This window comes from Mauremys reevesii, linkage group 5 (genome assembly GCF_016161935.1).
Source record: "Mauremys reevesii isolate NIE-2019 linkage group 5, ASM1616193v1, whole genome shotgun sequence".
Lineage (NCBI taxonomy): Eukaryota > Metazoa > Chordata > Testudines > Geoemydidae > Mauremys > Mauremys reevesii.
Window position 1 is genome coordinate 84,614,514 of NC_052627.1, and position 13,853 is coordinate 84,628,366.

The following is a 13,853-nucleotide window of genomic DNA, read 5'->3' on the forward strand; positions in this document are numbered from 1 at the left end:
AGTCACATCGACTTGTACTGTGACCCATTACTATGCAAGGTTTGGTCTAGTCAGTATTTGAATATGGGACCTGTGTTCACCCCATACCTGCCTTAAAAGGGTTAATGAGTCTGAGAAGGGGGCAGTTAACTTGATAGGCTGGATAAGCAACCCCTGATTGGAAACAGAGCCCAGCTGAGAAGGAACAGGCGGGCTACGATAAAGCCAGCAAGTTGGCAGCAGAAGGTGGCTGCAGAATGGGTCGTGCAGCTATTCTCCAGCTGTAGAGAGGGAAAGAGAGGAATAGAAGGCCTGGCCCTGAGGGAAGGGCATACCCAGAGGAGGGTGAAGAGAGAGCTTGAGAGAGATGAAATAGGAGCAGCTTAAGGAAACAGCAGCTAGGTTTGGGGTCAGTGCAGACCTTGGCTGCTGATTGTGGGGTTCCTGGGTTGGAACCCAGAGCAGTGGGCAGGCTCAGGTTCCCCTACCAGGCACTGGAGAAGTGGCACAGACCAGACAGAGGAACAAAAGACTGCCTAGGATGGTTGTCCAGGGGGACTTTAATACCTTGAAAGGGGAGGACTATAGTGACCTGGCCAGAGGACTGAATCATGAAGGAGTACCCCGAGTCCCAGAGAGAGAGAGAGACCATGGATGAAGAAAGGGGCATTGATCCTGAATGGAGCTGATCTATTGATGCAGCCATAAGGAGGTGCCCCAGCAGTGCGTGAACTCCATGACAGGACCTCAATTGGAGGCCCATGTGCTGCAGAAAGCAATACCATATAATGTAAAACAGCAACAGGCATGATCTGGGTGGGGTTTGTAGGGGCTTACAGGGATCCCCTAGATCTGATGTCTACGTAATAGCAAACCAAAAGGTGGCATGTGAGAGCTCTACCAACAACAGCCAGTAACACACAGGCGCTCCTAATTATTTTGAGATGTATGTACAGAGAAAATTAAGGAGCTAGGTATTTACACTAAAAATTATGATCTTAAGGTATGTCAGTTAAGGCAGGTCACCAGAATGTAATAAATAGGTTCTGTTCAGGTTAGGTAGGAGACACAAATCTCCCTGCTAATCATTGTGTATTGTGCATCTTACAGTGTAAATCTGTTTGCACACAGAGCCACTGGTTAAGACTGCAAAGTCAACAAGAGATTACAAACTCTACGGGAAGAAACACAACAAGGGGATGTCCTGTTTCTGTTGGAAAGGTCTTGTTGTTTGATAGTTACTGAAGGAACTGCTTTAAGTGTATCACAGAGGACCTGGTTTATCTTTTCACCTTTTACATCAAATGCTACATTTTCATATGATGTAGTATCCCTATAGTTATAGCCCATTGTAAATGGACTCTACTGGACTCCTTTAAGACATCTTCCAGTTGCTTCCAACATCCATGAGAGAGTTGTGGCGTCTGAGAAATCTTGAAATATTTATGACCAGCAATCGTGGCATTCCCTTTATGCCATTTTCTTTCTTCTAGTTTGGGATTTTCAAAAAAGCTTAGAGGTGTAAAGCACCTTTATATTCTGTTTGGAATTCAGTGATGATTGGGTTCCTTCCTTACAGCATACTTGAAAAGTCTATTTGAGCTCGCATACTTTGGACACAGTTTAACATGCTCATAGCCCCTATGCTTTAGAAAAGCTTTGTATTCTGTATTAGTTTGTATTACAGGCTATACATGAACATAGTTGATCAGGAATTCTATATCCTAGGAGGAAAGATGGTTCTTGTTCTTGGTACTTACAATTCAGAGGCAGTTTTTACATGAATCTTACCTCAAAAAAGTGCAAACAAATACTCTGTGCAACATCCTATTTCTATTGCGCTGTACTCCTGCTTCCCGTACACCACCTGGTTTGTTTCATCCATGTGTCTTTTTTTTTTTTTAAGATTGTAAGTTGTCTGGGGAAGGAAGTGTCCTTTGCTACATTTGTGAATGCCTTGCATAATGGGACCTCAGCCTGATATAGGGCTTCAGGCTATCTCAGAATATAAATGATAAATAATTAGAGCTGTTTTTTCTGCAAATTTTGACTGGCTTTTTGAAATGTGAACATTTTGGGGAGGGTGGGGGCAGAGGGGAATTCCAACCAACTCTATAAAGGTTTGTCTATGCAGCATTTTGGAGTGAGCCTCCCAGCCTGGGTTGACAGACTTGAGCTAGTGGGGTTATGCTAGTTGTCTGGGCTGAGTTGTGGGCAGCCTGTGGGTATCAGGTGAGGTGCTCAGTACCTGGCCCGAAGAGTTGATGACTAGTCAAAACTGCAGAGTCAGTGTCTGTTGCCAAATTGAGAACGAGGTAAGAATCTGAGTCATACTGGGCTGGAGTCTTGCAATAGGGTCAGCAATTTGTCCTAAGCCAAAAACAGCAAATGAAATCAGAGTCGGGAGCTAGGTTGAGGTTTGAGGGTATGGGATCCAGGTGAGTTGCGATGAGCAGAGTCTGAGGCAGACGCACTCCAGAAGTCTGTATTGCCCAGACATCTCCCAGAAGTAGCTTCCTGGTTTATATGGAGAGTACCAGCCAATCTGGGAACCACAGAGGGCTGTTGCTTATGCCCCTCAGGCTGAGACTTCCTGCAAGGCTTAGCCTCTCAGTACTACTTGGTGGCAGCCCTCCTTGGGCCCCCGGTGATGATGAGGAAGTGTCACCTGCCTCAGACCCTGCAGTCACCGGTTGTAGGGTTCTTCCACTAGTGCTCTAAAATTAGATGCATCGACAGCACTTTGAAGTTGTAGCTTGGGAGGAGGATGGGCTTTAGAGCCCAAGGTCCAGCCTGAGCTGCAACTTCAAAGCACTGTTTATACAACTATTTTTAGAGCACTGTCGTGAGCCTCACTCACCGAAGTCTGTTGAGCTGGGCTGGGAGGCTCACTCCAAAGTGCTGTGTGCACATACCTAACTGGTCAAAAAACAGAGAAAATCAACAAAAGTTTTGGGGTTGTGGAAGATCATAAAAATGGTCATCACCTTCCTCCCCCCCCAAATTATAAAACATCAAACTTTGGAAAAAAAAATCAACCAACTCGAATAAAAATAATTAAGAAAGATTGGTTGATGTGATTCGCCAGACTTTTTCTGGTATTTGAGGCTCCAATTGTTTTTATGACTGTTTTGGTCTATACATTTGATACACTGAATGTATCAAATCCATATCAGCACACTGTTTGTTTAGACCAAGCTAGTAAAATATTTCTGTAGCTCTACTCTTGCATGAGTCTATTCAAACTCAGATAAGCTTCAAGATTGTGACATATGATTCCTTCCTCAGTTTAACAGGTTTGTTTGGAACAAAAAAATGCAGTGTAACGGCTTTCTTTTGCAGTCTCTGTCTCGTGCCATTTAGTATCTGATTGATCCTCTGATTACACAAATTCCTAGTGCTAACTTGTTCTCTCAATAAAGTATTATCATTCATACTAGATACCAAAATAATTGCAGATTTAAAGGGTGGTTTTTCTTAAAATGTGAGTTAATTTGCACTTTGCAGTACACCTCTCTTCAGTAGTGCACTTACAACCGCAGCAGCTTGTGTCTGACTAGATAATTGGACCTTTTCAGCATCATGCATACATATATATCTGATTATAGGAATGTCATCTAAAGAACTGACCCACAAAATCAGGAAAATCATTTTATCTTTTCCTATACCATAATGATATTTTTGCCTGTCCATTTACTCACTGTGAAAGATTACCAATCTTTCCAACAGAAGAGATGGTTGTAGAAAATAACGTTGGATTGAGAGATCATGAGTTGGTTCAGTTTAAGTGGAAAAATAATCAAAAACAGGTCAGTAACTAAGATTTCTGATTTCAAAAGGACAGACTTTGAGAAACTAAGGGCTTGGCTACACTTGCAAGTTGCAGCGCTGGTAGAGGCTTTCCAGCGCTGCAATTACACCCCGTCCACACCTGCAGGGCACAACCAGCGCTGCAACTCCCTGGCTGCAGCGCTGGCTGTACACCTGGCCAGGTTGGGGTGTAGCGATTGCAGCGCTGGTGATCCAGCGCTGCTCATCAAGTGTGGACACACACCAGCGCTTTTATTGGCCTCCGGGGAATAAGGAGATATCCCAGAATGCTTTTAACTAAAATTACTCCCTTTGTTTTGTTATGCAGCCTGTCTTTGTTTTGTTGTGAACCTCCGGAGAGCTCCGTTTCTACCGGAGCTGCTTATCAGCTCCTGTTTGCTGTGATCAATCTGTGAACAATCAAATGAGATCCTCCTCCCTGTTGTGAACAGCTCTGTGGAGCTCCTCCGTTGCCGCTGCTGCTATCTAAAAAACAAACATAGCTCCTGTTTGCTGTGATCATCTGTACCTGGCTGTAAACAATCAAATGAGAGGCAGGCAGGGAAACAGCGGGGAGTCGTGCAGGCTGTTTGCAATTAAGAGTTAAGACTAAGGGGTCAGAAAAATGTTCTGATTTTTCAAGTCAGGAAGCTAAACACACAGTGTTGGCTCCAAAAATCCCCTCTCTCTTTCCCCCCGCTCCCTGTCACACTAGACCCCACTCCACCCCCCTCTTTTGAAAAGCACGTTGTGGCCACTTGAATGCTGGGATAGCTGCCCATAATGCATCACTCCCAACAGCGCTGGAAATGCTGCAAATGTGGCCACACACCAGCGCTGGTAGCTGTGAGTGTGGCCACACACCAGCGCTGCTCCTACACAGCTGGACGACCAGCGCTGCAAACTACCAGCGCTGCAAACCGTAAGTGTAGCCAAGCCCTAAGGGAACTAGTTAGTGAAGATCACTGGACTGAGGAGCTCAGGGACTCGAATGTGGAGAAGGCTTGGAATTTCTTTAACTTAAAGGTGCATAAACAATCTGGAATTTGCATCCCTGGAAGGGGAAAAAACTTTTAGGGAAGGGCTCCATACCTAACTAGATGACTAACCACTTTAAAAAGGATATTAAGGGCAAGCAGAGAGCCTACAAGGAATGAAAGAAGGTGGGAAAATGAAAGGATAAAATAAGATTTGCAAAAAAAGTCCAGTTGAATTAGACTTTCCAAAGGAAAGTAAAACAAATACGTTCTTTAGACATACAAATAAAAAGAGAATAAGAAAAGAAGTGAGGGTAACTATCCAGTGATGATGGGATAGGGATTAAGAATAATTTAAGTATGTCCCCAAAACTAAATGAATACTTTTCTTCAATTTTCAATAAGAATGATACCATAACGTGGAGGACCATGCAGGATGGCTAATGGGAATAAGTATAGAAATGGAAGTTACCGCATTTGAGGTGAAAGTGAAGCACAGAATTTAATGAGCTCAAGTCAGGGGGATGAGATTGTTTCCTCCCAAGAGTAATGAAAGAACTGTCTCATGAAATTGAAGATCTGGTAGCAAGGATATTTATTAAATCAGCAGTGATATATTTTCTATTCTTCAGTCCTACAGTAGTACCTATATTTAAGAAAGGGGGAAAAAGTGATCCAGATGACTACAGATCCATCAGTAGTATGTAGGGATTTAGAACAAATTTTGAAGAGAAAAAAGATATAGAAAATGGGATAAAATGCAACCTGGGTTTACCAACTGTAGATCATGCCAGACTAACCTGATATCTTTCTTCGATAAGATAATTGATTTATCAGACAAGGGATATGTGGTAGAGTTATTCTATCTGGACTTCAGTCAAGTATTTGTCATGGTACCACATGGGAAATTATTAGCTGAGCTGGAAAAGATGGAGATTATTACAAGAATTGTAAGGTGTGTTAGGAACTGGCTAAGGGGAAAAAAGAGAATGATCAGGCTGGAGGGAGGTTCCTACTGGAATTCCTGAGGGCTCAGTCTTGGGACTGATCTAATTTTAATATTGTCATTAATTACTTTGGTACAAAAAGTAGGAGTGTGCTAATGAAATCTGCTGATGGGACAAAGTTGGGAGGCATCGTCAATACACAGGAGGATCGGAATATTATACAGGAAGAGTGTGATAACTTTGAGGATTGGAGTAATAGAAATGAGATGAAATTTAATAGTACAAAATGCAAGGTCATGGACTTAGAAACTAATAACAAGAATTCCTACTATATGCTGAGGGTGCATCTGTTGGAGGAGGAGCAGAAATACCTGGGGGGTATTAGTTGATTTGTAGAATGTCTGAACCACCAACATGATGTGGCTATGAAAAAGGCCGATGTATCAAGTGAGGTATTTCCACTAGATAATGCTGTACTAATGCTTTTGTACAAGGCACTGATAAGCCCTTGTTTGAAATACTGCACAGAATTCTGGTTACCCAAGAAAGAGGAATTCAAACTAGTACAGGTACACAGAAGGGTTTCTAGGATCATATGAGAAATGAAGAGCCTTTCTTATAAGAGGAGATTAAGAGTTTGGCTTGTTTAGTCTAGCCAAATGAAAGCTGAGAGAAGATATGATTACTTTCTATTAATGCATCATGGCAGGAGACTCCAGGGAGGGAGAAGAGCTATTTAAGTTAAAGGACAATTTTGGCACAAGAACAAATGGGTATAAATTGGTCATGAATAATTTTAGGCTGGAAATTAGAAGAGAAGTTAAGTACTAGAACAGTCTTGTAATCTGAGTAACAGGGGCAAACAACCTAACTATTTTTTTAGATGGAGCCTGATAAATTTCTGAAGAGGATATGACAGGATTCTCTGTGACAGCAGAGGATGGGACTTGGTGTTTCAGGAGATCCCTTTTAATCCTATGCCTGTGTTTCTATCTTATTGCGGATTGGTATATTGATTTGTTAATTTATTTTTTAATGAATTTCTGTGTTTTGCTTGCTTGCTTGCTTGCTCGTCCAATAAGGCCTAATAAGACGCAAGATGGTCATCACAGGGAAAAGAAGCGCTTAAAAGACTCACTCACGTATCATGAAAAACTTGAAAAACTATGCTCTTTAAAGTCCATTATGTTTATCTGTAATTTTCTGTTTCTTTTTCTCGTTTGTTGCTAGAGACATTTGCATGAAAGCAAGATCTTCATTATTAAGAGTTCATCTTTCCCTGCTATTTATTCCTCACTTGAAGTCGCTTTGTACTTTCAAGGACTTTAATGTTCTAAGGGCCAGATTCTTTCACCGTAGTACCTTTAATATGAAAGAAATCTCATTGTAATAATAAGTAGGACTGCACACCAAGTAAAGCACTGAACAGAGGTAAGAGGGGAGAATCTTACCTAAAGAGATTTGTATACAGTCAATAATTTCAGTATATCCATGGGTCTTTGCCAGATTCCTAAATACCTCACATTATTTTGCTAGCAAGAATTACATAAATTCATATTTGATAATTGCAGCTTGCAGAGATCAACATCACCATTCCAGTGGTTTGGAGATAAGCATTCACCCAGAGAAAATTGTCTAATAGTTGCAGTCAGCTTGGAAAAGCACTAGGAGAGCACAGCTCTTTTTAAACTTTTTTTTATGAAATATACTCAGATGGGTGGAAATGGGTATTTGCATCTGAGGGAAGAAGAGAAAGGAACTTCCCAACTTTTATCACCGAGTTTGCTAATCAGGGGAAGGAACAGGTTTCTCAAGTAAGATGAAAAAGGGCTACTCACTTTGTTTTATATAAATCAATTTCTTAATTGTGATAATAGTACTTTCTGTTTTGTCAGTTTAAACGTCTGGTATTTTTAAAAATTCTTATAACTCTGTTACTGAGTTTTCATTTTTTTACCTTCACGGCTTCTTACCTGACAGTTACAAGTTGCAAAAGCCATATAGGTTTGACAATGAAAGCAGTACAAATGGCATACAGTATCTTCTATAAACTACTGATAATTTTTCTCGTGTACTGTTTTTTCACTGTAATATGTAGCTATTTGTCTCATATACAGTAGTTTTCAACATTTCTGGTTTTACTGTTTAACTCTTCTTTATTTTTAAGGCGTTCTTCTGACAAGTTGGCCAGTAGATGTCCCTCTAATAAAACTTGTTTTCATATTTTCTTTTATTAGGGCAAAGTAGAGAGTGATCTTCTCCAATCTAACTGAGAATCTGGTGAGAAGAGAGCCTTATAATTATAACAGTCCTTTTACACCGTAAAAAAAAATCTGTTCCAGCAGAGGGAGTCAGAATGCTTTTACGTTTTCTTCCTCTGCATTTATAGTAGAGAGGTAACTTGTTTCCTTAACTGTATTTAATTTCAGTATGATTTTATCTTTGGAAATGCAAAGTATTTGCATGTAAACTGTAATATGGAGCAAATAGGCAGTTTTGTTTTCATTCTCTGCAACACACTTCTGTGTTAATTTTGCCTTTTATGTGAAGTTCTCTCCTTCATCGGTATTCCTATACAAAAATTAAAAGAACATGATTAAAGATTATAAAAGTATTGATTACTACTGCTATATTGAAAGTATGCACAGTATTTTTACAAGCACTAGAAAATATGCTGTAGAGAACAATACTGTACAGGAATAGGGATGGAAATGTAAACTTGATGTACCAAGTAGGTCTTTTGCATCTCAGGTTTTTTGTGATTCCATTATGTTCTACTCTATTTTAGAGTCTTGGCCAAGTCCTCCACAGGTGTAGCTCCACCAAGTCATCCATTCAGGGATCTGGCGTTTGGTCTTTTAACATTATAATAAGCTGAATTCAGAGGCTATGAATCTAGATATTTATTTTTAAAATTATTTTCTTTCCAGAATTCTAGATAAATTGGTTCAGGTTGGTTTGCATTAGAGCTTGAGGAAAACATGCAGTTCTCAAAGTTTCAAAGATATGTTGATAACCTGTTGGCCAAAAATAGCTTAATTACAATACAAATTGTTTTGAAAACTGATAGCAATAAAGAGGGAAGACCTTTTTTGGTATTTAAAGTAATCTGAAAGACTTTTTATTTTTTTAGCTAGCACTGAGTATGCACGTTGCCTGGTATTCCCATTATTTCTTCTGTGCAATAAACACATTTCAGCGCCACTTATACTTCCTTGATAGTAATGGCTGGGGAGGTTTGTTCTTTCCCTGGACCTCATTTTAGGTATTTTATAGCTTTCTGGACAAAATGCCCATTAAACAAAACTCCCTGTGCTTATGCCAACATCATTTTTATTATTTTCAGGGTGTTTGATAGCACTGAGCTAATCAGCATGAACAAAAGGATGCATTGCTGCCTATAAAGAAATTCCCATACACATACTGTGTCCCAGGTTAATGGGGAGCTCCTTAAATTGAGGTAGCTACATTTAACACTGAGACACACACATTTTGAGCTTTGATCATGTCTGCTTTATATGGGCATTTACACAGTATGAGAGGAAGGATGGTCCAGTGGTAGGGTGTTAACCAGGGGTTTGAAATGGGGATTCAGTTCCCTGCTTGGCCACAGACTTTGTGTGACCTTTCATATAGCACTTACTCTCTCTGTACCATCTGTAAAATGGGGATAATAATGCATCTCTACCTCACAGGGATGTGTGTTAGGAGAAACCCATTAAATATTGTGAGATGCTCATATACTATGGTATTGGGGACCATACCTTAGACTAGCAGCACTGACTAATTTCAGAGTCCCAGTATGCACTGTTCTCAGTGTAAAAGTTGGGATGGATTTTTATGTCTTTAGTTGGTCCAGTGTCCTGGTCAGGATTCTGGAAAGGGTTATCCTTAGGAAATTACAAATTACATGTGCTGGTTTCACTTAGGTAGTCTGGGGCACAATCCAGGTCCCAACAACAGTCTCTCTCCATTGAGTTTAATGGGAGTTGGTTCAGGCCCATAGTCCCTTTTCATTGCTCTTCTTCCTCATCTCTCTCAGACGTGGTTGATTTTGCTGCTGTCACACCAGCTCTCTGGAGCTGTCTGTCGGTGTCTGTGATTTCCTCTCCGATTCTGAAATGTGGCTCAGCGCCCAGTTTGCTTATAGTTAGCAAAACTGTCTGCCAGCTCCCCATACAGGCACTTTATTAACAGCTCTTCATGCTCTCAGGTCCCCTCTCATATGTTCTCATTGTAAAATTCCATTGTTGTAACTGCTGTGCAAATAACGTGTAGTGAAAAATGTATTTAACATATTTAGCCTCTCTCTTGAATTCTCTGTGAATATCTTATGATTTTTCTGAAGTTTATTCCTCACTGAAAATTATTCCTGGGATCACACTTGGTCTGCAGGTCTTTATGTGAACAGTTAATTGCAAGGGTTCAATATTTAAGCAGTGAGAGTTAGTTTTGGTTAGATACAGAGGCTATGTGGTATTTTTTGTTCCCTGACTGGATAACTATAAGGCTTGAAGTTAGTTTTTGGGTAGAAAACCTCATATTTGAAATCAAAATTTGTTCTGCATATTAAAATACTCTGTTTCTGCAAACATCTATGCTACTTAATACATTTGCTAGAATATTCACTTTAAGAGAACAGAAGAGGCACATATGCAATTGAAGTGAATAAACAGCTGATTTTTTCCCTGAAGGTGCTAAGCATTCACACTTCCTATTGACTTCAGTTAGAGCTGTGTGTGCTGCTACCGAAAAAAACAGCCTTTATATTTTTAAGGTATTTGCCCAGCTCTAAATGAGAAGCAGCTGCACTAAACGCTATATGATAAAAGTAAGACATAACTGCTGCAGGTAGTGATGCCTGTAGTTAAGGTTGCCTTACACTTTTCCCAGATAAGACCCTGTTTTCAGTTGCTTATAGCTCTGCCAAACTTAATCCATTTGGGCTGAAATGTTCCATGCTATATATGTGTTTTTTCAACTAAAAAGGTTCAGTCATATCCAAGACAGATTTGGAAAAAATGTTTTGCACATATTATTATAAAAACAAAAAACCAACCCTACAGTTGTTTCATTGACAAGTGTTAGCACTTCCGTGCTTTGGAGCTGGCACTTTAAATTTGGAAGCAGGGGTTGCCCTTATATCAGGAATGTGTCTCTTGCTTTCCCTGTGAAAAGTCTTCCAAATGTGGCCAACTTGTGAGGTTTTGAATCATCTCAATTTGCACATGCTCAATAGAGACCTGTTAGAGTTTAGCAGTTAAATTCTCCAAAGATTTCAATTGTACTGAGCATGCTGCAGCACCTCACAGCTCCTATGTGCTGACTGGACTGCACACAGGCCATGCCCACAGAGCAACTGACCATGCTTCAGCCACGGGCTGCATAAGTTTTACCCCTTCGCTTACTGCTCCTGGTTGCCGGAGTCTGTCTCACCAGCGGGTAAGGAGGTAAAGAGGAGGCATGGAGGTAAAAGAGAAATAACCTGCTTAGAGCTAGGTGAAACTCAGAATTTTTAATAAATGGGAAATTGATATTTTGAAATTTGATTTCATTCAAATTTGGAACAAAATTAATTTTTAAAATTGTTCCATGAATCAGAAATTATGAACAGATTTAATTTCAGAAACACTGACACATGGGCAGTGGAAGAGGACGGGGAGAAGCAAGGATGGAGGGCCAGAGACAGAAGATTCTGTAACCACCAGAGCACACTCACCTACAGACCTGGAACTGAACCCAGCACTGCTGTCTCAACATTCCTTTACTGTCAGCAAATAGCTGTGAAACATATTGTCAACGGATCTCCACCCCTTAGAAAATAACAGCTTTCTATTGCTACCACATATTCTGTTAAGGTTACATGGTAGAGGTCCATAGATCTAGAGCGTCCAGCTCTGCTGATGTCCCATATGAGGAGTCAGTTTGGTTCCCCATAATGAAAGGTGGGTTTTTTTTTTGGATTTTTCAATTTTTTTAAAGTAGGAAATTTCATGAAACCCCCCCACTACAGTAAAAGAATGTTAAGTCCGCTAAATCAAGCACTTAAGTCAACCTTAATTTGCCCCCCTTGCATATATGCATTATGAAACATTCTTAAATTACATGATTTCATATTTTTTTTCCATAGGACCCTTGCCTCATTCAGTGCACAGGGCAGACTGTGCTCTGGGAATGAATTGGGGCTGTGTAATGAAGGAGGGTTGTTTGTAGGACCTTTGCCTCATTTGTTGCAGAAGTTGGAGGGTGTGTGATGAATGAGGCAGTGAACTGCAGAAAGAGAGGATGGTTTCATGGTTAAGGCAGTTGAATTCTACCCTGGGGAATTGCATCTATCCCTCCCTTGCCACAGAGTTCCTATGTCATGATGGGCAAATCACTTAAATCAAACTTTTCACAGGTGGCCCCCGTGTATACCCCATTTTCTGGTTGCCCAATGTAAGTCACTTGTGTTCTCATTTGCAGGTGCTGACCATTCTCAACTTCAAACTATGCTCTGAGCTTATAAAGTGCTATAAAATGCTACCTACTCTGAAAAATCAGAGTGTCTTAAATTGGGCACCCAAAATGTGTTGATACTTTTGACAATTTACTTTAATTTTGTGCCTCAGTTCCCCATATGAACGATGAAGATAATATCACCTCACTTCATCAGGGTGTTGTGAAGATAATTCTTCACAAACATTGATGAATTTAAGGTAGTTCAACGAGTGTAGCTGGGCAGGAGAATGCTGAGGCAATAATGTTGTTATAAAATTTTATAAAATATAATAGTATAAATTATTACACTCCCTCTTCCTGCAACTCAACTTCACTCTTTGTGGAAGCGTAGGCCGGTATTGTCTTTCAGATAGTGTCAGACAGAGTTAAACCGCAGGGCTATTGGATGTAAAATCAATAGATGTCAGTCAACTTCAAAGACGGAGAGAACCAAAGAGTTTTAGTACAAACAAACATTTTTAATGCACACAAATATTGTAAATGGTATAAAACATTATTCATAGTATTGCAAATATTCTTTACAGCTTTACAACAGCTGTTAGGCAGTAACTCTACTGGAGGTCTGTAGCAGGGTGAACCCCTGCTCCTGCCCTGAAGGGTTAAAAACAGCCCTGGGAGAGGGATGTGGTTGGAGAAAGCAGCTTTTAAGCTGGGCTGATTGGGAAGTGGCTGCAGCTGGGCCACGCCCCAATCAGGCCCAGCTGGCCCCTATAAAAGAGGCTGTGAGCCAGAAGCCCAAAAAGACAGTCTTCCTCTGCCTGAAGAGGGAGAAGGGCCTGGCTGCAGGGAGCTACAGACAAAGTACCTGAGGGGAGCAGGGCTGGGGACAGGCTGAGGAGCTGGGGAGCTCCAGCCTGGAAAGCCCCAGGCTGCGGCTTAACATTGGGCTAACAGGTACTGGGGGTTGCAGAGGGCAGCCCAGGGGTAGGCCAAAGCAGCAGGTCCAAACCCTCCTTGCCAGTGATGAATAGGCTGATACTGCAGTCTGCCCCAGGGCGTGGGGCTAGACAATGACTGGCAGTAGCCATATACTGAGGCAAGGTGGGGCTAGAGGGTGGGGGTTCTCCGGGGAGGGGAGACCCTGAGAAAAAGGGGTTACTGCCAGGGGGCAGCACCCCATGTAAAAGGGCACCGGGGTCCAGGGAGGGACTCGGGGCCAGAGAACAGGCGGATCACTGGCCTGCAGAGGGCGCGCCGTGCTGGAAACCAAGCTAATTCCCCGGAGTCACCAGCAGGAGGCGCCACAGGGGTGAGTCTGACTGGTTACAAGGTCCTTATACTGACTCCCCTCACCATCAGTGTTGCTGTTACATATATTCACAGAGAAGTTTCACCATCATATCTACACTTCTATACTTTAGTGTGCACACAAACATATCATCCTCTGATCTTCTCGTAGAGATGACTTCTCAGTCTTTATAGAGTGATCATAACATGTACTGTGTGTCACTTGGACTCTGTAGAGCTTGAGAAGAATAGCAGCCTCTCCATTCTTTTCCAAACATTTCAGAGACCTGTCAGCAAACAGTCTGGGAATTTCCACAGCTTGCGGCATTTTTGCCCTTGGGTAAATAGCTGACTAGTCTTAGTTGGTGGTGAAAGAGAAATTTGTAGCCTGTATCCAAAGTGGTACAGGGAT

At 41.3% G+C, this 13,853-nt stretch overlaps 1 long non-coding RNA gene across 1 annotated transcript in view; it reads left to right on the top strand.

Annotated features, from left to right (window-relative positions):
* LOC120406524 overlaps positions 1 to 13,853 on the top strand; it is a 94,122-nt gene that overhangs the window by 41,153 nt on the left and 39,116 nt on the right. The window contains exon 3 of the long non-coding RNA XR_005599333.1: positions 7,951 to 8,109. This is a non-coding gene — a long non-coding RNA (uncharacterized LOC120406524). The remainder of the gene's footprint in view (positions 1 to 7,950; positions 8,110 to 13,853) is intronic.